This window comes from Schistocerca americana, chromosome 6, assembly GCF_021461395.2.
Source record: "Schistocerca americana isolate TAMUIC-IGC-003095 chromosome 6, iqSchAmer2.1, whole genome shotgun sequence".
NCBI classification, from domain to species: domain Eukaryota; kingdom Metazoa; phylum Arthropoda; class Insecta; order Orthoptera; family Acrididae; genus Schistocerca; species Schistocerca americana.
The window spans coordinates 551,962,743-551,985,911 of NC_060124.1; positions in this window are offsets into that span (position 1 = coordinate 551,962,743).

Here is a 23,169-nt window from a genome sequence, read left to right on the forward strand (position 1 = left end):
GAAGGTCCAAGGGATACAGTAAACCTGAACTGAAGCATCGGAATCTAAAACTGGACTCACAGGAGAGGTTCAAATCATAGAAAGTTAGAGTCTCAGTCCTCTTGTACTTAAGTCGGCATTGTGCCTTTTGTATTAAATTCGGATGCAATTTCTGTGTTTCATCGTCAATACGAAGGTCTAAGTGATACTGTAAACCTGAAGTGAAGTGTCGGAATCTAAAACTGCACTCACAGGAGAGGTTCAAATCATAGAATGTTAGAGTGTCTGTCCTCTTGTACTTAAGTCGGCATTGTGCCTTTTGTATTAAATTCGGATGCAATTTCAGTGTTTCATCTTCAATAAGAAGGCCCAAGGGATACAGTAAACCTGAAGTGAAGCATCGCAATCTAAAACTGGACTCACAGAAGTGGTTCAAATCATACAAGGTTAGTGTGTCAGTCCTCTTGTACTTAAGTCGGCATTGTGCCTGTTGAATTTAATTCCGATACAATATCTGTGCTTCATGGTCAATAAGAAAGTCCACGGGATGCAGTAAACCTGAAGTGAAGCATCGGAATCTAAAACTGGACTCACAGGAGAGGCTCAAATCATAGAAGGTTTGAGTGTCAGTCCTCTTGTACTTAAGTCTGCATTGTGCCTTTTGTATTAAATTCGGATGCAATTTCAGAGTTTCATCGTCAGTAATAAGGTCCAAGGGATACAGCAAACCTGAAGTGAAGCATTGGAATCTAAAACTGGACTCACAGGAGAGGTTCAAATCATAGAAAGTTAGAGTGTCAGTCCTCTTATACTTAAGTCGGCATTGTGCCTTTTGTATTAAATTCAGATGCAATTTCTGTGTTTCATCGTCAATAAGAAGGGCCAAGAGATACAGTAAACCTGAAGAACAGCATCGGAATCTAAATCTAGACTCACAGGAGAGGTTCAAATCATAGAAAGTTAGAGTGTCAGCCCTCTTGTACTTAAGTCGTCATTCTGCCTTTTGTATTAAATTCGGATGCAATTTCAGTGTTTCATCGTCAATAAGAAAGTCCAAGGGATACAGTAAACCTGAGGTGAAGAATCGGAATCTAAAACTGGGCTCACAGGAGAGGTTCAAATCATAGAAAGTTAGACTGTCCGTCCTCTTGTACTTAAGTCGGCATTGTGCCTTTTGTATTAAATTCGGATGCAATTTCTGTGTTTCATCGTCAATACGAAGGTCTAAGTGATACAGTAAACCTGAAGTGAAGCATCGAAATCTAAAACTGGACTCACAGGAGAGGTTCAAATCATAGAAAGTTATAGTGTCAGTCACCTTGTACTTAAGTCGGCATTGTGCCATTTGTTTCAAATTCAGATGCAATTTCTGTGTTTCATCGTCAATAAGACCGTCCTAGGTATACAGTAAACCTGAAGTGAAGCATCGGAATCTAAAACTGGACTCACAGGAGTGGTTCAAATCATAGAAAGTTATAGTTTCAGTCCTCTTGTACTCAAGTCGGCATTGTGCTTTTTTAATTTAATTCCGATACAATATCTGTGCTTCATGGTCAATAAGAAAGTCCACGGGATACAGTAAACCTGAAGTGAAGCATCGGAATCTAAAACTGGACTCACAGGAGAGGTTCAAATCATAGAAAGTTATAGTGTCAGTCCCCTTGTACTTAAGTCTGCATTGTGCCTTTTGTATTAAATTCGGATGCAATTTCAGAGTTTCATCGTCAGTAATAAGGTCCAAGGGGTACACGAAACCTGAAGTGAAGCATCGGAATCTAAAACTGGACTCACAGGAGAGGCTCAAATCATAGAAAGTTAGAGTGTCAGTGCTCTTATACTTAAGTCGGCATTGTGCCTTTTGTATTAAATTCAGATGCAATTTCTGTGTTTCATCGTCAATAAGAAGGTCCAAGGGGTACAGGAAACCTGAAGTGAAGCATCGGAATTTAAAACTGGACTCACAGGAGAGGTTCAAATCATAGAAAGTTAGAGTGTCAGTGCTCTTATACTTAAGTCGGCATTGTGCTTTTTGTATTAAATTCGGATGCAATTTCTGTGTTTCACAGTCAATGAAAAGGTCCAAGGGATACAGTAAACCTTAACTGAAGCATCGGAATCTAAAACTGGACTCACAGGAGAGGTTCATATCATAGAAAGTTAGAGTCTCAGTCCTCTTGTACTTAAGTCGGCATTGTGCCTTTTGTATTAAATTCGGATGCAATTTCTGTGTTTTATCGTCAATACGAAGGTCTAAGTGATACAGTAAACCTGAAGTGAAGTGTCGGAATCTAAAACTGCACTCACAGGAGAGGTTCAAATCATAGAATGTTAGAGTGTCTGTCCTCTTGTACTTCAGTAGGCATTGTGCCTTTTGTATTAAATTCGGATGCAATTTCAGTGTTTCATCTTCAATAAGAAGGCCCAAGGGATACAGTAAACCTGAAGTGAAGCATCGCAATCTAAAACTGGACTCACAGATGTGGTTCAAATCATACAAAGTTAGTGTGTCAGTCCTCTTGTACTTAAGTCGGCATTGTGCCTTTTGAATTTAATTCCGATACAATATCTGTGCTTCATGGTCAATAAGAAAGTCCACGGGATACAGTAAACCTGAAGTGAAGCATCGGAATCTAAAACTGGACTCACAGGAGGGGTTCAAATCATAGAAGGTTTGAGTGTCAGTCTTCTTGTACTTAAGTCTGCATTGTGCCTTTTGTATTAAATTCGGATGCAATTTCAGAGTTTCATCGTCAGTAATAAGGTCCAAGGGATACAGCAAACCTGAAGTGAAGCATCGGAATCTAAAACTGGACACACAGGAGAGGTTCAAATCATAGAAAGTTAGAGTGTCAGTCCTCTTATACTTAAGTCGGCATTGTGCCTTTTGTATTAAATTCAGATGCAATTTCTGTGTTTCATCGTCAATAAGAAGGTCCAAGGGATACCGTAAACCTGAAGTGAAGCATCGGAATCTAAAACTGGACTCACAGGAGAGGTACAAATAATAGAAAGTTAGAGTGTCAGTCCTCTTGTACTTAAGTCGGCATTGTGCCTTTTGTATTAAATTCGGATGTAATTTCTGTGTTTCATCGTCAATAAGAAATTCCAAGGTATACAGTAAACCTGAAGTGAAGCATCGGAATCTAAAACTGGACTAACAGGAGAGGTTCTAATCGTAGAATGTTAGAGTGTCAGTCCTCTTGTACTTAAGTCAGCATTGTGCTTTTGGAATTTAATTCCGATGCAATATCTGTGCTTCATCGTCAATAAGAAGGTCCAAGAGATACAGTAAACCTGAAGAGCAGCATCGGAATCTAAATCTAGACTCACAGGAGAGGTTCAAATCATAGAAAGTTAGAGTGTCAGCCCTCTTGTACTTAAGTCGTCATTCTGCCTTTTGTATTAAATTCGGATGCAATTTCAGTGTTTCATCGTCAATAAGAAAGTCCAAGGGATACAGTAAACCTGAGGTGAAGAATCGGAATCTAAAACTGGGCGCACAGGAGAGGTTCAAATCATAGAAAGTTAGACTGTCCGTCCTCTTGTACTTAAGTCGGCATTGTGCCTTTTGTATTAAATTCGGATGCAATTTCTGTGTTTCATCATCAATAAGAAGGCCTAAGGGATACAGTAAACCTGAAGTGAAGCATCGAAATCTAAAACTGGACTCACAGGAGAGGTTCAAATCATAGAAAGTTATAGTGTCAGTCACCTTGTACTTAAGTTGGCATTGTGCCATTTGTTTTAAATTCAGATGCAATTTCTGTGTTTCATCGTCAATAAGACGGTCCTAGGTATACAGTAAACCTGAAGTGAAGCATCGGAATCTAAAACTGGACTCACAGGAGTGGTTCAAATCATAGAAAGTTATAGTTTCAGTCCTCTTGTACTCAAGTCGGCATTGTGCTTTTTGAATTTAATTCCGATACAATATCTGTGCTTCATGGTCAATAAGAAAGTCCACGGGATACAGTAAACCTGAAGTGAAGCATCGGAATCTAAAACTGGACTCACAGGAGAGGTTCAAATCATAGAAGGTTTGAGTGTCAGTCCTCTTGTACTTAAGTCTGCATTGTGCCTTTTGTATTAAATTCGGATGCAATTTCAGAGTTTCATCGTCAGTAATAAGGTCCAAGGGGTACAGGAAACCTGAAGTGAAGCATCGGAATCTAAAACTGGACTCACAGGAGAGGTTCAAATCATACAAAGTTAGAGTGTCAGTGCTCTTATACTTAAGTCGGCATTGTGCCTTTTGTATTAAATTCAGATGCAATTTCTGTGTTTCATCGTCAATAAGAAGGTCCAAGGGATACCGTAAACATGAAGTGAAGCATCGGAATCTAAAACTGGACTCACAGGAGAGGTTCAAATAATAGAAAGTTAGAGTGTCAGTCCTATTGTACTTAAGTTGGCATTGTGCCTTTTGTATTGAATTCGGATGTAATTTCTGTGTTTCATCGTCAATAAGAAATTCCAAGGTATACAGTAAACCTGAAGTGAAGCATCGGAATCTAAAACTGGACTAACAGGAGAGGTTCTAATCGTAGAATGTTAAATTGTCAGTCCTCTTGTACTTAAGTCAGCATTGTGCTTTTGGAATTTAATTCCGATGCAATATCTGTGCTTCATCATCAATAAGAAGGTCCAAGGGATACAGTAAACCTGAAGAGCAGCATCGGAATCTAAATCTAGACTCACAGGAGAGGTTAAAATCATAGAAAGTTAGAGTGTCAGCCCTCTTCTACTTAAGTCGTCATTGTGCCTTTTGTATTAAATTCGGATGCAATTTCTGTGTTTCATCGTCAATAAGAAAGTCCAAGGGATACAGTAAACCTGAAGTGAAGCATCGGAATCTAAAACTGGGCTCACAGGAGAGGTTCAAATCGTAGAAAGTTAGACTGTCCGTCCTCTTGTACTTAAGTCGGCATTGTGCCTTTTGTATTAAATTCGGATGCAATTTCTGCGTTTCATCATCAATAAGAAGGCCTAAGGGATACAGTAAACCTGAAGTGAAGCATCGAAATCTAAAACGGGACCCACAGGAGAGGTTCAAATCATAGAAAGTTATAGTGTCAGTCACCTTGTACTTAAGTCGGCATTGTGCCTCTTGTTTTAAATTCAGATGCAATTTCTGTGTTTCATCGTCAATAAGACGGTCCTAGGTATACAGTAAACCTGAAGTGAAGCATCGGAATCTAAAACTGGACTAACAGGAGAGGTTCTAATCGTAGAATGTTAAATTGTCAGTCCTCTTGTACTTAAGTCAGCATTGTGCTTTTGGAATTTAATTCCGATGCAATATCTGTGCTTCATGGTCAATAAGAAGGTCCAAGGGATACAGTAAACCTGAAGTGAAGCATCGGAATCTAAAAATGGACTCACAGGAGAGGTTCAAATCATAGAAAGTTAGAGTGTCAGTCCTCTTGTACTTAAGTCGGCATTGTGTCTTTTGTATTAAATTCGGATGCAATTTATGTGTTTCATCGTCAATAAGAACGTCCAAGGGATACCGTAAACCTGAAGTGAAGCATCGGAATCTTAAACTGGACTCACAGGAGAGGTTCAAATTATAGAAAGTTAGAGTGTCAGTCCTCTTGTACTTAAGTCGCATTGTGCCTTTGGTATTAAATTGGGATGTAATTTCTGTGTTTCATCGTTAATAAGAAAGTCCAAGGGATACAGTAAACCTGAAGTGAAGCATCGGAATCTAAAACTGGACTCACAGGAGAGGTTCAAATCATAGAATGTTGGAGTGTCAGTCCTCTTGTACTTATGTCGGCATTGTGCCTTTCGAATTTTATTCCGATGCAATATCTGTGCTTCACCGTCAATAAGAAGTTCCAAGGGATACTGTAAACCTGAAGTAAAGCATCGGAATCTGAAACAGGACTCACGGGAGAGGTTGAAATCACAGAAAGATAGAGTGTCAATCCTCTTGTACTTTAGTCGGCATTGTGCCTTTTGTATTAAATTCGGATGCAATTTCTGTGATTCATCGTCAAGAGGAAGGTCCAAAGGATACAGAAAACCTGAAGTGAAGCATCGGAATCTAAAACTGGACTCACAGGAGTGGTTCAAATCATAGAACGTTAGAGTGTCAGTCCTCTTGTACTTAAGTCGGCATTGTGCCTTTTGCTTCAAATTCAGATGCAATCTCTGTGTTTCATCGTCAATAAGACGGTTTTAGGTATACAGTAAACCTGAAGTGAAGTATCGGAATCTAAAACTGGACTCACAGGAGAGGTTCAAATCATAGAAAGTTAGAGTGTCAGTCCTCTTGTACTTAAGTCGGCATTGTGTCTTTTGTATTAAAATCGGATGCAATTTCAGTGTTTCATCGTCAATAACAAGGTCCAAGTGATACAGTACACCTGAAGTGAAGCATCGGAATCTAAAACTGGACCACAGGAGAGGTTCAAATCATACAAAGTGAGAGTGTCAGTCGTTTTGTACTTAAGTCGTCATTGTGCCGTTTGTATTAAATTCGGATGCAATTTCTGTGTTTCATCGTCAATAAGAAGGCCCAAGGGTTACAGTAAACCTGAAGTGAAGCATCGGAATCTAAATCTGGACTCACAGGAAAGGTTCAAATCATAGAAAGTTATAGTGTCAGTCCTCTTGCACTTAAGTCGGCATTGTGCCTTTTGTATTAAATTCGGATGCAATTTCTGTGTTTCATCGTCAATAAGAAGGTCCAAAGGATACAGAAAACCTGAAGTGAAGCATCGGAATCTAAAACTGGACTCACAGGAGTGGTTCAAATCATAGAACGTTAGAGTGTCAGTCCTCTTGTACTTAAGTCGGCATTGTGCCTTTTGCTTTAAATTCAGATGCAATCTCTGTGTTTCATCGTCAATAAGACGGTTCTAGGTATACAGTAAACCTGAAGTGAAGTATCGGAATCTAAAACTGGATTCACAGGAGAGGTTCAAATCATAGAAAGTTAGAGTGTCAGTCCTCTTGTACTTAAGTCGGCATTGTGCAGTTTGTATTAAATTCGGATGCAACATCTGTGTTTCATCGCCAATAAGAAGGTCCAAGGTATACAGTAAAACTGAAGTGAAGCATCGGAATCTAAAACTGGACTCACAGGAGAGGTTCAAATCATAGAAATTTAAAGTGTCAGTCCTCTTGTACTTATGTCGGCATTTTGCCTTTTGAATTTAATTCCGATGCAATATCTGTGCTTCATCGTCAATAAGAAGGTCCAAGGGTTACAGTAAACCTGAAGTGAAGCATCGGAATCTAAAACTGGACTCACAGGAGAGGTTCATATCGTAGAAAGTTAGAGTGTCAGTCTTCTTGTACTTAAGTCGGCATTGTGCCTTTTGAATTTAATTCCGATGCAATTTCTGTGCTTCATCGTCAATAAGAAGGTCCAAGGGATACAGTAAACCTGAAGTGAAGCATCGGAATCTAAAACTGGACTCACAGGAGAGGGTCAAATCATAGAAAGTTAGAGTGTCTGTCCTCTTGTACTTAAGTCGGCATTGTGCTTCTTGTATTAAATTCGGATGCAATTTCTGTGTTTCACAGTCAATGAGAAGGTCCAAGGGATACAGTAAACCTGAACTGAAGCATCGGAATCTAAAACTGGACTCACAGGTGAGGTTCAAATCATAGAAAGTTAGAGTCTCAGTCCTCTTGTACTTAAGTCGGCATTGTGCATTTGGATTAAATTCGAATGCAATTTCTGTGTTTCATCGTCAATACGAAGGTCTAAGTGATACAGTAAACCTGAAATGAAGTGTCGGAATCTAAAACTGCACTCACAGGAGTGGTTCAAATCATAGAATGTTAGAGTGTCTGTCCTCTTGTACTTAAGTCGGCATTGTGCCTTTTGCATTAAATTCGGATGCAATTTCAGTGTTTCATCTTCAATAAGAAGGCCCAAGGGATACAGTAAACCTGAAGTGAAGCATCGCAATCTAAAACTGGACTCACAGAAGTGGTTCAAATCATACAAAGTTAGAGTGTCAGTGCTCTTGTACTTAAGTCGCCATTGTGCCTTTTGAATTTAATTCCGATACAATATCTGTGCTTCATGGTCAATAAGAAAGTCCACAGGATACAGTAAACCTGAAGTGAAGCATTGGAATCTAAAACTGGACTCACAGGAGAGGTTCAAATCATAGAAGGTTTGAGTGTCAGTCCTTTTGTACCTAAGTCTGCATTGTGCCTTTTGTATTAAATTCGGATGCAATTTCAGAGTTTCATCGTCAGTAATAAGGTCCAAGGGATACAGCAAACCTGAAGTGAAGCATCGGAATCTGAAACTGGACTCACAGGAGAGGTTCAAATCATAGAAAGTTAGAGTGTCAGTCCTCTTATATTTAAGTCGGCATTGTGCCTTTTGTGATAAATTCAGATGCAATTTCTGTGTTTCATCGTCAATAAGAAGGTCCAAGGGATACCGTAAACCTGAAGTGAAGCATCGGAATCTAAAACTGGACTCACAGGAGAAGTTCAAATAATAGAAAGTTAGAGTGTCAGTCCTCTTGTACTTAAGTCGGCATTGTGCCCTTTGCATTAAATTCGGATGTAATTTCTGTGTTTCATCGTCAGTAAGAAATTCCAAGGTATACAGTAAACCTGAAGTGAAGCATCGGAATCTAAAACTGCACTAACAGGAGAGGTTCTAATCGTAGGATGTTAGAGTGTCAGTCCTCTTGTACTTAAGTCAGCATTGTGCTTTTGGAATTTAATTCCGATGCAATATCTGTGCTTCATCGTCAATAAGAAGGTCCAAGGGATACAGTAAACCTGTAGAGCAGCATCGGAATCTAAATCTAGACTCACAGGAGAGGTTCAAATCATAGAAAGTTAGAGTGTCAGCCCTCTTGTACTTAAGTCGTCATTGTGCCTTTTGTATTAAATTCGGATGTAATTTCAGTGTTTCATCGTCAATAAGAAAGTCCAAGGGATACAGTAAACCTGAAGTGAAGCATCGGAATCTAAAACTGGGCTCACAGGAGAGGTTCAAATCATAGAAAGTTAGACTGTCCGTCCTCTTGTACTTAAGTCGGCATTGTGCTTTTGTATTAAATTCGGATGTAATTTCTGTGTTTCATCATCAATAAGAACGCCTAAGGGATACAGTAAACCTGAAGTGAAGCATCGAAATCTAAAACTGGACTCACAGGACAGGTTCAAATCACAGAAAGTTATAGTGTCAGTCACCTTGTACTTAAGTCGGCATTGTGCCTTTTGTTTTAAATTCATACGCAATTTCTGTGTTTCATCGTCAATAAGACGGTCCTAGGTATACAGTAAACCTGAAGTGAAGCATCGGAATGTAAAACTGGACTCACAGGAGAGGTTCAAATCATAGAAAGTTATAGTTTCAGTCCTCTTGTACTCAAGTCGGCATTGTGCCTTTTGTATTAAATCCGGATGCAATTTCTGTGTTTCATCGTCAATAAGAAGGTCCAAGGGATACCCTAAACCTGAAGTGAAGCATCGGAATCTTAAACTGGACTCACAGGAGAGGTTCAAATTATAGAAAGTTAGAGTGTCAGTCCTCTTGTACTTAAGTCGGCATTGTGCCTTTTGTATTAAATTGGGATGTAATTTCTGTGTTTCATCGTCAATAAGAAGGCCCAAGGGATACAGTAAACCTGAAGTGAAGCATCGCAATCTAAAACTGGACTCACAGAAGTGGTTCAAATCATACAAAGTTAGAGTGTCAGTCCTCTTGTACTTAAGTCGGCATTGTGCCTTTTGAATTTAATTCCGATGCAATATCTGTGCTTCATGGTCAATAAGAAAGTCCACGGGATACAGTAAATCTGAAGTGAAGCATCGGAATCTAAAAGTGGACTCACAGGAGAGGTTCAAATCATAGAAGGTTTGAGTGTCAGTCCTCTTGTACTTAAGTCTGCATTGTGCCTTTTGTATTAAATTCGGATGCAATTTCAGAGTTTCATCGTCAGTAATAAGGTCCAAGGGATACAGGAAACCTGAAGTGAAGCATCGGAATCTAAAACTGGACTCACAGGAGAGGTTCAAATCATAGAAAGTTAGAGTGTCAGTCCTCTTATACTGAAGTCGGCATTGTGCCTTATGTATTAAATTCAGATGCAATTTCTGTGTTTCATCGTCAATAAGAAGGTCCAAGGGATACCGTAAACCTGAAGTGAAGCATCGGAATCTAAAACTGGACTCACAGGAGAGGTTCAAATAATAGAAGGTTTGAGTGTCAGTCCTCTTGTACTTAAGTCTGCATTGTGCCTTTTGTATTAAATTCGGATGCAATTTCAGAGTTTCATCGTCAGTAATAAGGTCCAAGGGATACAGCAAACCTGAAGTGAAGCATCGGAAGCTAAAACTGGACTCACAGGAGAGGTTCAAATCATAGAAAGTTAGAGTGTCAGTCCTCTTATATTTAAGTCGGCATTGTGCCTTTTGTATTAAATTCAGATGCAATTTCTGTGTTTCATCGTCAATAAGAAGGTCCAAGGGATACCGTAAACCTGAAGTGAAGCATCGGAATCTAAAACTGGACTCACAGCAGAGGTTCAAATAATAGAAAGTTAGAGTGTCAGTCCTCTTGTACTTAAGTCGGCATTGTGCCTTTTGCGTTAAATTCGGATGTAATTTCTGTGTTTCATCGTCAGTAAGAAATTCCAAGGTATACAGTAAACCTGAAGTGAAGCATCGGAATCTAAAACTGGACTAACAGGAGAGGTTCTAATCGTAGAATGTTAGAGTGTCAGTCCTCTTGTACTTAAGTCAGCATTGTGCTTTTGGAATTTAATTCCGATGCAATATCTGTGCTTCATCGTCAATAAGAAGGTCCAAGTGATACAGTAAACCTGAAGAGCAGCATCGGAATCTAAATCAAGACTCACAGGAGAGGTTCAAATCATAGAAAGTTAGAGTGTAAGCCCTCTTGTACTTAAGTCGTCATTGTGCCTTTTGTATTAAATTCGGATGCAATTTCAGTGTTTCATCGTCAATAAGAAAGTCCAAGGGATACAGTAAACCTGAAGTGAAGCATCGGAATCTAAAACTGGGCTCACAGGAGAGGTTCAAATCATAGAAAGTTAGACTGTCCGTCCTCTTGTACTTAAGTCGGCATTGTGCCTTTTGTATTAAATTCGGATGCAATTTCTGTGTTTCATCATCAATAAGAAGGCCTAAGGGATACAGTAAACCTGAAGTGAAGCATCGAAATCCAAAACTGGACTCACAGGAGAGGTTCAAATCACAGAAAGTTGTAGTGTCAGTCACCTTGTACTTAAGTCGGCATTGTGCCTTTTGTTTTAAATTCAGATGCAATTTTTGTGTTTCATCGTCAATAAGACGGTCCTAGGTATACAGTAAACCTGAAGTGAAGCATCGGAATCAAAAACTGGACTCACAGGAGAGGTTCAAATCATAGAAAGTTATAGTTTCAGTCCTCTTGTACTCAAGTCGGCATTGTGCTTTTTGAATTTAATTCCGATGCAATATCTGTCCTTCATCGACAATAAGAAGGTCCAAGGGATACAGTAAACCTGAAGTGAAGCATCGGAATCTAAGAATGGACTCACAGGAGAGGTTCAAATCATAGAAAGTTAGAGTGTCAGTCCTCTTATATTTAAGTCGGCATTGTGCCTTTTGTATTAAATTCAGATGCAATTTCTGTGTTTCATCGTCAATAAGAAGGTCCAAGGGATACCGTAAACCTGAAGTGAAGCATCGGAATCTTAAACTGGACTCACAGGAGAGGTTCAAATTATAGAAAGTTAGAGTGTCACTCCTCTTGTATTTAAGTCGGCATTGTGCCTTTTGTATTAAATTGGGATGTAATTTCTGTGTTTCATCATGAATAAGAAAGTCCAAGGGATACAGTAAACCTGAAGTGAAGCATCGGAATCTAAAAATGGACTCACAGAAGTGGTTCAAATCATACAAAGTTAGAGTGTCAGTCCTCTTGTACTTAAGTCGGCATTGTGCCTTTTGAATTTAATTCCGATGCAATTTCTGTGTTTCATCGTCAATAAGAAGGCCCAAGGGATACAGTGAACCTGAAGTGAAGCATCGCAATCTAAAACTGGACTCACAGAAGTGGTTCAAATCATACAAAGTTAGAGTGTCAGTCCTCTTGTACTTAAGTCGGCATTGTGCCTTTTGAATTTAATTCCGATGCAATATCTGTGCTTCATGGTCAATAAGAAAGTCCACGGGATACAGTAAACCTGAAGTGAAGCACCAGAATCTAAAACTGGACTCACAGGAGAGGTTCAAATCATAGAAGGTTTGAGTGTCAGTCCTCTTGTACTTAAGTCTGCATTGTGCATTTTGTATTAAATTCAAATGCAATTTCAGAGTTTCATCGTCAGTAATAAGGTCCAAGGGATACAGGAAACCTGAAGTGAAGCATCGGAATCTAAAACTGGACTCACAGGAGAGGTTCAAATCATAGAAAGTTAAAGTGTCAGTCCTCTTGTACTTAAGTCAGCATTGTGCCTTTTGTAATTAATTCGGATGCAATTTCTGTGTTTCATCGTCAATAAGAAGGAACAGGGGATACAGTAAACCTGAAGTGAAGCATCGCAATCTAAAACTGGACTCACAGAAGTGGTTCAAATCACACAAAGTTAGAATGTCAGTCCTCTTGTACTTAAGTCGGCATTGTGCCTTTTGAATTTAATTCCGATGCAATATCAGTGCTTCATGGTCAATAAGAAAGTCCACGGGATACAGTAAACCTGAAGTGAAGCATCGGAATCTAAAACTGGACTCACAAGAGAATTTCAAATCATAGAAGGTTTGAGTGTCAGTCCTCTTGTACTTAAGTCTGCATTGTGCCTTTTGAATTAAATTCGGATGCAATTTCAGAGTTTCATCGTCAGTAATAAGGTCCAAGGGATACAGGAAACCTGAAGTGAAGCATCGGAATCTAAAACTGGACTCACAGGAGAGGTTCAAATCATAGAAAGTTAGAGTGTCAGTCCTCTTATACTTAAGTCGGCATTGTGCCTTTTGTATTAAATTCAGATGCAATTTCTGTGTTTCATCGTCAATAAGAAGGTCCAAGGGATACCGTAAACCTGAAGTGAAGCATCGGAATCTAAAACTGGACTCACAGGAGAGGTTCAAATAATAGAAAGTTAGAGTGTCAGTCCTCTTGTACTTAAGTCGGCATTGTGCCTTTTGTATTAAATTCGGATGTAATTTCTGTGTTTCATCGTCAATAAGAAATTCCAATGTATACAGTAAACCTGAAGTGAAGCATTGGAATCTAAAACTGGACTCACAGGAGAGGTTCAAATCATAGAAGGTTTGAGTGTCAGTCCTCTTGTACTTAAGTCTGCATTGTGCCTTTTGTATTAAATTCGGATGCAATTTCAGAGTTTCATCGTCAGTTATAAGGTCCAAGGGATACAGCAAACCTGAAGTGAAGCATCGGAAGCTAAAACTGGACTCACAGGAGAGGTTCAAATCATAGAAAGTTAGAGTGTCAGTCCTCTTATATTTAAGTCGGCATTGTGCCTTTTGTATTAAATTCAGATGCAATTTCTGTGTTTCATCGTCAATAAGAAGGTTCAAGGGATACCGTAAACCTGAAGTGAAGCATCGGAATCTAAAACTGGACTCACAGCAGAGGTTCAAATAATAGAAAGTTATAGTGTCAGTCCTCTTGTACTTAAGTCGGTATTGTGCCTTTTGCATTAAATTCGGATGTAATTTCTGTGTTTCATCGTCAGTAAGAAATTCCAAGGTATACAGTAAACCTGAAGTGAAGCATCGGAATCTAAAACTGGACTAACAGGAGAGGTTCTAATCGTAGAATGTTAGAGTGTCAGTCCTCTTGTACTTAAGTCAGCATTGTGCTTTTGGAATTTAATTCCGATGCAATATCTGTGCTTCATCGTCAATAAGAAGGTCCAAGGGATACAGTAAACCTGAAGAGCAGCATCGGAATCTAAATCAAGACTCACAGGAGAGGTTCAAATCATAGAAAGTTAGAGTGTCAGCCCTCTTGTACTTAAGTCGTCATTGTGCCTTTTGTATTAAATTCGGATGCAATTTCAGTGTTTCATCGTCAATAAGAAAGTCCAAGGGATACAGTAAACCTGAAGTGAAGCATCGGAATCTAAAACTGGGCTCACAGGTGCGGTTCAAATCATAGAAAGTTAGACTGTCCGTCCTCTTGTACTTAAGTCGGCATTGTGCCTTTTGTATTAAATTCGGATGCAATTTCTGTGTTTCATCATCAATAAGAAGGCCTAAGGGATACAGTAAACCTGAAGTGAAGCATCGAAATCCAAAACTGGACTCACAGGAGAGGTTCAAATCACAGAAAGTTATACTGTCAGTCACCTTGTACTTAAGTCGGCATTGTGCCTTAGGTTTTAAATTCAGATGCAATTTCTGTGTTTCATCGCAATAAGACGGTCCTAGGTATACAGTAAACCTGAAGTGAAGGATCGGAATCTAAAACTGGACTCACAGGAGAGGTTCAAATCATAGAAAGTTTTAGTTTCAGTCCCATTGTACTCAAGTCGGCATTGTGCTTTTTGAATTTAATTCCGATGCAATATCTGTCCTTCATCGACAATAAGAAGGTCCAAGGGATACAGTAAACCTGAAGTGAAGTATCGGAATCTAAGAATGGACTCACAGGAGAGGTTCAAATCATAGAAAGTTAGAGTGTCAGTCCTCTTGTACTTAAGTCGGCATTGTGCCTTTTGTATTAAATCCGGATGCAATTTCTGTGTTTCATCGTCAATAAGAAGGTCCAAGGGATACCGTAAACCTGAAGTGAAGCATCGGAATCTTAAACTGGACTCACAGGAGAGGTTCAAATTATAGAAAGTTAGAGTGTCAGTCCTCTTGTACTTAAGTCGGCATTGTGCCTTTTGAATTTAATTCCGATGCAATTTCTGTGTTTCATCGTCAATAAGAAGGCCCAAGGGATACAGTAAACCTGAAGTGAAGCATCGCAATCTAAAACTGGACTCACAGAAGTGGTTCAAATCATACAAAGTTAGAGTGTCAGTCCTCTTGTACTTAAGTCGGCATTGTGCCTTTTGAATTTAATTCCGATGCAATATCTGTGCTTCATGGTCAATAAGAAAGTCCACGGGATACAGTAAACCTGAAGTGAAGCATCGGAATCTAAAACTGGACTCACAGGAGAGGTTCAAATCATAGAAGGTTTGAGTGTCAGTCCTCTTGTACTTAAGTCTGCATTGTGCATTTTGTATTAAATTCAAATGCAATTTCAGAGTTTCATCGTCAGTAATAAGGTCCAAGGGATACAGTAAACCTGAGGTGAAGCATCGGAATCTAAAACTGGACTCACAGGAGAGGTGCAAATCATAGAAAGTTAAAGTGTCAGTCCTCTTGTACTTAAGTCAGCATTGTGCCTTTTGTAATTAATTCGGATGCAATTTCTGTGTTTCATCGTCAATAAGAAGGAACAAGGGATACAGTAAACCTGAAGTGAAGCATCGCAATCTAAAACTGGACTCACAGAAGTGGTTCAAATCACACAAAGTTAGAGTGTCAGTCCTCTTGTACTTAAGTCGGCATTGTGCCTTTTGAATTTAATTCCGATGCAATATCTGTGCTTCATGGTCAATAAGAAAGTCCACGGGATACAGTAAACCTGAAGTGAAGCATCGGAATCTAAAACTGGACTCACAGGAGAGGTTCAAATCATAGAAGGTTTGAGTGTCAGTCCTCTTGTACTTAAGTCTGCATTGTGCCTTTTGAATTAAATTCGGATGCAATTTCAGAGTTTCATCGTCAGTAATTAGGTCCAAGGGATGCAGGAAACCTGAAGTGAAGCATCGGAATCTAAAACTGGACTCACTGGAGAGGTTCAAATCATAGAAAGTTAGAGTGTCAGTCCTCTTATACTTAAGTCGGCATTGTGCCTTTTGTATTAAATTCAGATGCAATTTCTGTGTTTCATCGTCAATAAGAAGGTCCAAGGGATACCGTAAACCTGAAGTGAAGCATCGGAATCTAAGACTGGACTCACAGGAGAGGTTCAAATAATAGAAAGTTAGAGTGTCAGTCCTCTTGTACTTAAGTCGGCATTGTGCCTTTTGTATTAAATTCGGATGTAATTTCTGTGTTTCATCGTCAATAAGAAATTCCAAGGTATACAGTAAACCTGAAGTGAAGTATCGGAATCTAAAACTGGACTAACAGGAGAGGTTCTAATCGTAGAATGTTAGAGTGTCAGTCCTCTTGTACTTAAGTCAGCATTGTGCTTTTGGAATTTAATTCCGATGCAATATCTGTGCTCCATCGTCAATAAGATAGTCCAAGGGATACAGTAAACCTGAAGAGCAGCATCGGAATCTAAATCTAGACTCACAGGAGAGGTTCAAATCATAGAAAGTTAGAGTGTTAGTCCTCTTGTACTTAAGTCGGCATTGTGCCATTTGAATTTAATTCCGATGCAATTTCTGTGCTTCATCGTCAATAAGAAGGTCCAAGGGATACAGTAAAACTGAAGTGAAGCATCGGAATCTAAAACTGGACTCACAGAAGAGGGTCTAATCATAGAAAGTTAGAGTGTCTGTCCTCTTGTACTTAAGTCGGCATTGTGCTTTTTGTATTAAATTTGAATGCAATTTCTGTGTTTCACAGTCAATGAGAAGGTCCAAGGGATACAGTAAACCTGAACTGAAGCATCGGATTCTGAAACTGGACTCACAGGAGAGGTTGAAATCATAGAAAGTTAGAGTGTCAGTCCTCTTGTACTTAAGTCGGCATTGTGCCTTTTGTATTAAATTCGAATGCAATTTCTGTGTTTCATCGTCAATACGAAGGTCTAAGTGATACAGTAAACCTGAAGTGAAGTGTCGGAATCTAAAACTGCACTCACAGGAGAGGTTCAAATCATAGAATGTTAGAGTGTCTGTCCTCTTGTACTGAAGGCGGCATTGTGCCTTTTGTATTAAATTCGGATGCAATTTCAGTGTTTCATCTTCAATAAGAAGGCCCAAGGTATAAAGTAAACCTGAAGGGAAGCATCGCAATCCAAAACTGGATTCACATAAGTGGTTTAAATCATACAAAGTTAGAGTGTCAGTCCTCTTGTACTTAAGTCGGCATTGTGCCTTTTGAATTTAATTCCGATGCAATATCTGTGCTTCATGGTCAATAAGAAAGTCCACGGGATACAGTAAACCTGAAGTGAAGCATCGGAATCTAAAACTGGACTCACTGGAGAGGTTCAAATCATAGCAGGTTTGAGTGTCAGTCCTCTTGTACTTAAGATTGCATTGTGCCTTTTGTATTAAATTCGGATGCAATTTCAGAGTTTCATCGTCAGTACTAAGGTCCAAGGGATACAGTTAACCTGAAGTGAAGCATCGGAATCTAAAACTGGACTCACAGGAGAGGTTCAAATCATAGAAAGTTAGAGTGTCAGTCCTCCTATACTTAAGTCGGCATTGTGCCTTTTGTATTAAATTCAGATGCAATTTCTGTGTTTCATCGTCAATAAGAAGGTCCTAGGGATACCGTAAACCTGAAGTGAAGCATCGGAATCTAAAACTGGACTCACAGGAGAGGTTCAAATAATAGAAAGTTAGAGTGTCAGTCCTGTTGTACTTAAGTCGGCATTGTGCCTTTTGTATTAAATTTAGATGCAATTTCTGTGTTTCATCGTCAATAAGACGGTCCTAGGTATACAGTAAACCTGAAGTGAAGCATCGGAATCGAAAACTGGACTCACAGGAGAGGTTCAAATCATAGAAAGTTATAGTTTCAGTCCTCTTGTACACAAGTCGGCATTGTGCTTTTTGAATTTAATTCCGATGCAGTATCTGTCCTTCATCGACAAGAAGAAGGTCCAAGGGATACAGTAAACCTGAAGTGAAGCATCGGAATCTAAAAATGGACTCACAGGAGAGGTTCAAATCATAGAAAGTTAGAGTGTCAGTCCTCTTGTACATAAGTCGGCATTGTGCCTTTTGTATTAAATTCGGATGCAATTTCTGTGTTTCATCGTCAATAAGAACGTCCAAGGGATACCGTAAACCTGAAGTGAAGCATCGGAATCTTAAACTGGACTCACAGGAGAGGTTCAAATTATAGAAAGTTAGAGTGTCAGTCCTCTTCTTCTTAAGTCGGCATTGTACCTTTTGTATTAAAGTGGGATGTAATTTCTGTGTTTCATCGTTAATAAGAAAGTCCAAGGGATACAGTAAACCTGAAGTGAAGCATCGGCATCTAAAAGTGGAGAGGTTCAAATCATAGAATGTTGGAGTGTCAGTCCTCTTGTACTTAAGTCGGCATTGTGCCTTTTGAATTTTATTCCGATGCAATATCTGTGCCTCACCGTCAATAAGAAGTTCCAAGGGGTACTGTAAACCTGAAGTGAAGCATCGGAATCTGAAACAGGACTCACAGGAGAGGTTCAAATCACAGAAAGTTAGAGTGTCAATCCTCTTGTACTTTAGTCGGCATTGTGCCTTTTGTATTAAATTCGGATGCAATTTCTGTGATTCATCGTCAAGAAGAAGGTCCAAGGGAACCAGTAAAACTGAAATGAAGCATCGGAATCTAAAACTGGACTCACAGGAGAGGTTCAAAACATAGAAAGTTAGAGTGTCAGTCCTCTTGTACTTATGTCGGCTTTGTTCCTTTTGTTTTAAATTCAGATGCAATTTCTGTGTTTCATCGTCAATAAGACGGTCCTAGGTATACAGTAAACCTGAAGCGAAGCATCGGAATCTAAAACTGGTCTCACAGGAGAGGTTCAAATCATAGAAAGTTTGAGTGTCAGTCCTCTTGTACTTCAGTCGGCATTGTGCCTTTTGTATTAAATTCGGATGTAATTTGTGTGTTTCATCGTCAATAAGAAATTCCAAGGTATACAGTAAACCTGAAGTGAAGCATCGGAATCTAAAACTGGACTAACAGGAGAGGTTCTAATCGTAGAATGTTAGAGTGTCAGTCCTCTTGTACTTAAGTCAGCATTGTGCTTTTGGAATTTAATTCCGATGCAATATCTGTGCTTCATCGTCAATAAGAAGGTCCAAGGGATACAGTAAACCTGAAGAGCAGCATCGGAATCTAAATCTAGACTCACAGGAGAGGTTCAAATCATAGAAAGTTAGAGTGTCAGCCCTCTTGTACTTAAGTCGTCATTGTGCCTTTTGTATTAAATTCGGATGCAATTTCAGTGTTTCATCGTCAATAAGAATGTCCAAGGGATACAGTAAACCTGAAGTGAAACATCGGAATCTAAAACTGGGCTCTCAGGAGAGGTTCAAATCATAGAAAGTTAGACTGTCCGTCCTCTTGTACTTAAGTCGGCATTGTGCCTTTTGTATTAATTTCGGATGCAATTTCTGTGTTTCATCATCAATAAGAAGGCCTAAGGGATACAGTAAACCTAAAGTGAAGCATCGAAATCTAAAACTGGACTCACAGGAGAGGTTCAAATCATAGAAAGTTATAGTGTCAGTCACCTTGTACTTAAGTCGGCATTGTGCCTTTTGTTTTAAATTCAGATGCAATTTCTGTGTTTCATCGTCAATAAGACGGTCCTAGGAATACAGTAAACCTGAAGTGAAGCATCGGAATCTAAAACCGGACTCACAGGGCAGGTTCAAATCAAAGAAAGTTATAGTTTCCGTCCTCTTGTACTAAAGTCGGCATTGTGCTTTTTGAATTTAATTCCGATGCAATATCTGTCCTTCATCGACAATAAGAAGGTCCAAGGGATACAGTAAACCTGAAGTGAAGCATCGGAATGTAAAATTGGACTCACAGGAGAGGTTCAAATCATAGAAAGTTAGAGTGTCAGTCCTCTTGTACGTAAGTCGGCATTGTGCCTTTTGTATGAAATTCGGATGCAATTTCTGTGTTTCATCGTCAATAAGAAGGTCCAAGGGATACCGTAAACCTGAAGTGAAGCATCGGAATCTTAAACTGGACTCACAGGAGAGGTTCAAATTATAGAAAGTTAGAGTGTCAGTCCTCTTGTACTTAAGTCGGCATTGTGCCTTTTGTATTAAATTGGGATGTAATTTCTGTGTTTCATCATTAACAAGAAAGTCCAAGGGATACAGTAAACCTGAAGTGAAGCATCGGAATCTAAAACTGGACTCACAGGAGAGGTTCAAATCATAGAATGTTGGAGTGTCAGTCCTCTTGTACTTAAGTCGGCATTGGGCCTTTTGAATTTTATTCCGATGCAATATCTGTGCTTCACCGCCAATAAGAAGTTCCAAGGGATACTGTAAACCTGAAGTGAAGCATCGGAATCTGAAACAGGACTCACAGGAGAGGTCCAAATCACAGAAAGTTAGAGTGTCAATCCTCTTGTACTTTAGTCGGCATTGTGCCTTTTGTATTAAATTCGGATGCAATTTCTGTGTTTCATCATCAAAAAGAAGGCCTAAGGGATACAGTAAACCTGAAGTGAAGCATCGAAATCTAAAACTGGACTCACAGGAGAGGTTCAAATCATAGAAAGTTATAGTGTCAGTCACCTTGTACTTAAGTCGGCATTGTGCCTTTTGTTTTAAATTCAGATGCAATTTCTGTGTTTCATCGTCAATAAGACGGTCCTAGGTATACAGTAAACCTGAAGTGAAGCATCGGAATCTAAAACCGGACTCACAGGGGAGGTTCAAATCATAGAAAATTATAGTTTCCGTCCTCTTGTACTCAAGTCGGCATTGTGCTTTTTGAATTTAATTCCGATGCAATATCTGTCCTTCATCGACATTAAGAACGTCCAAGGGATACAGTAAACCTGAAGTGAAGCATCGGAATCTAAAATTGGACTCACAGGAGAGGTTCAAATCATAGAAAGTTAGAGTGTCAGTCCTCTTGTACTTAAGACGGCATTGTGCCTTTTGTATTACATTCGGATGCAATTTCTGTGTTTCATCGTCAATAAGAAGGTCCAGGGGATACCGTAAACCTGAAGTGAACCATCGGAATCTTAAACTGGACTCACAGGAGAGGTTCAAATTATAGAAAGTTAGAGTGTCAGTTCTCTTGTACTTAAGTCGGCATTGTGCCTTTTGTATTAAATTGGGATGTAATTTCTGTGTTTCATCGTTAATAAGAAAGTCCAAGGGATACAGTAAACCTGAAGTGAAGCATCGGAATCTAAAACTGGACTCACAGGAGAGGTTCAAATCATAGAATGTTGGAGTGTCAGTCCTCTTGTACTTAAGTCGGCATTGTGCCTTTTGAATTTTATTCCGATGCAATATCTGTGCTTCACCGTCAATAAGAAGTTCCAAGGGATACTGTAAACCTGAAGTGAAACATCGGAATCTGAAACAGGACTCACAGGAGAGGTTCAAATCACTGAAAGTTAGAGTGTCAATCCTCTTGTACTTTAGTCGGCATTGTGCCTTTTGCATTAAATTCGGATGCAATTTCTGTGATTCATCGTCAAGAAGAAGGTCCAAGGGATACAGTAAAACTGAAATGAAGCATCGGAATCTAAAACTGGACTCACTGGAGAGGTTCAAAACATAGAAAGTTAGAGTGTCAGTCCTCTTGTACTTATGTCGGCTTTGTGCCTTTTGTTTTAAATTCAGATGCAATTTCTGTGTTTCATCGTCAATAAGACGGTCCTAGGTATACAGTAAACCTGAAGTAAAGCATCGGAATCTAAAACTGGTCTCACAGGAGAGGTTCAAATCATAGAATGTTAGAGGGTCAGTCCTCTTGTACTTAAGTCGGCATTGTGCCTTTTGTATTAAGTTTGGATGTAATTTCTGTGTTTCATCGTCAATAAGAAATTCCACGGTATACAGTAAACCTGAAGTGAAGCATCGGAATCGAAAACTGGCCTAACAGGAGAGGTTCTAATCGTAGAATGTTAGAGTGTCAGTCCTCTTGTACTTAAGTCAGCATTGTGCTTTTGGAATTTAATTCCGATGCAATATCGGGGCTTCATCGTCAATAAGAAGGTCCAAGGGATACAGTAAACCTGAAGAGCAGCATCGGAATCTAAATCTAGACTCACAGGAGAGGTTCAAATCATAGAAAGTTAGAGTGTCAGCCCTCTTGTACTTAAGTCGTCATTGTGCCTTTTGTATTAAATTCGGATGCAATTTCTGTGTTTCATCGTCAATAAGAACGTCCAAGGGATACCGTAAACCTGAAGTGAAGCATCGGAATCTTAAACTGGACCCACAGGAGAGGTTCAAATTATAGAAAGTTAGAGTGTCAGTCCTCTTGTACTTAAGTTGGCATTGTGCCTTTTGTATTAAATTGGGATGTAATTTCTGTGTTTCATCGTTAATAAGAAAGTCCAAGGGATACAGTAAACCTGAAGTGAAGCATCGGAATCTAAAACTGGACTCACAGGAGAGGTTCAAATCATAGAATGTTGGTGTGTCAGTCCTCTTGTACTTAAGTCGGCATTGTGCCTTTTTAATTTTATTCCGATGCAATATCTGTGCTTCACCGTCAATAAGAAGTTCCAAGGGATACTGTAAACCTGAAGTGAAGCATCGGAATCTGAAACAGGACTCACAGGAGAGGTTCAAATCACAGGAAGTTAGAGAGTCAATCCTCTTGTACCTTAGTCGGCAATGTGCCTTTTGTATTAAATTCGGATGCAATTTCTGTGATTCATCGTAAAGAAGAAGGTCCAAGGGATACAGTAAAACTGAAATGAAGCATCGGAATCTAAAACTTGACTCACAGGAGAGGTTCAAAACATAGAAAGTTAGAGTGTCAGTCCTCTTGTACCTATGTCGGCATTGTGCCTTTTGTTTTAAATTCAGATGCAATTTCTGTGTTTCATCGTCAATAAGACGGTCCTAGGTATACAGTAAACCTGAAGTGAAGCATCGGAATTTAAAACTGGTCTCACAGGAGAGGTTCAAATCATAGAAAGTTAGAGTGTCAGTCCTCTTGTAGTTAAGTCGGCATTGCGCCTTTTGTATTAAATTCGGATGCAATTTCTGTGTTTCATCGTCAATAAGAAGGTCCAAGGTATACAGTAAACCCGAAGTGAAGCATCAGAATCCAAAACTGGGCTCACAGGAGAGGTTCAAATCATAGAAAATTATAGTGTCAGTCTCCCTGTACTCAAGTCGGCATTGTGCTTTTTGAATTTAATTCCGATGCAATATCTGTGCTTCATCGTCAATAATAATGTCCAAGGGATACAGTAAACCTGAATTGAAGCATCGGAATCTAAAGCTGGACTCATAGGAGCGGTTCAAATCATAGAAAGTTAGAGTGTCAGTC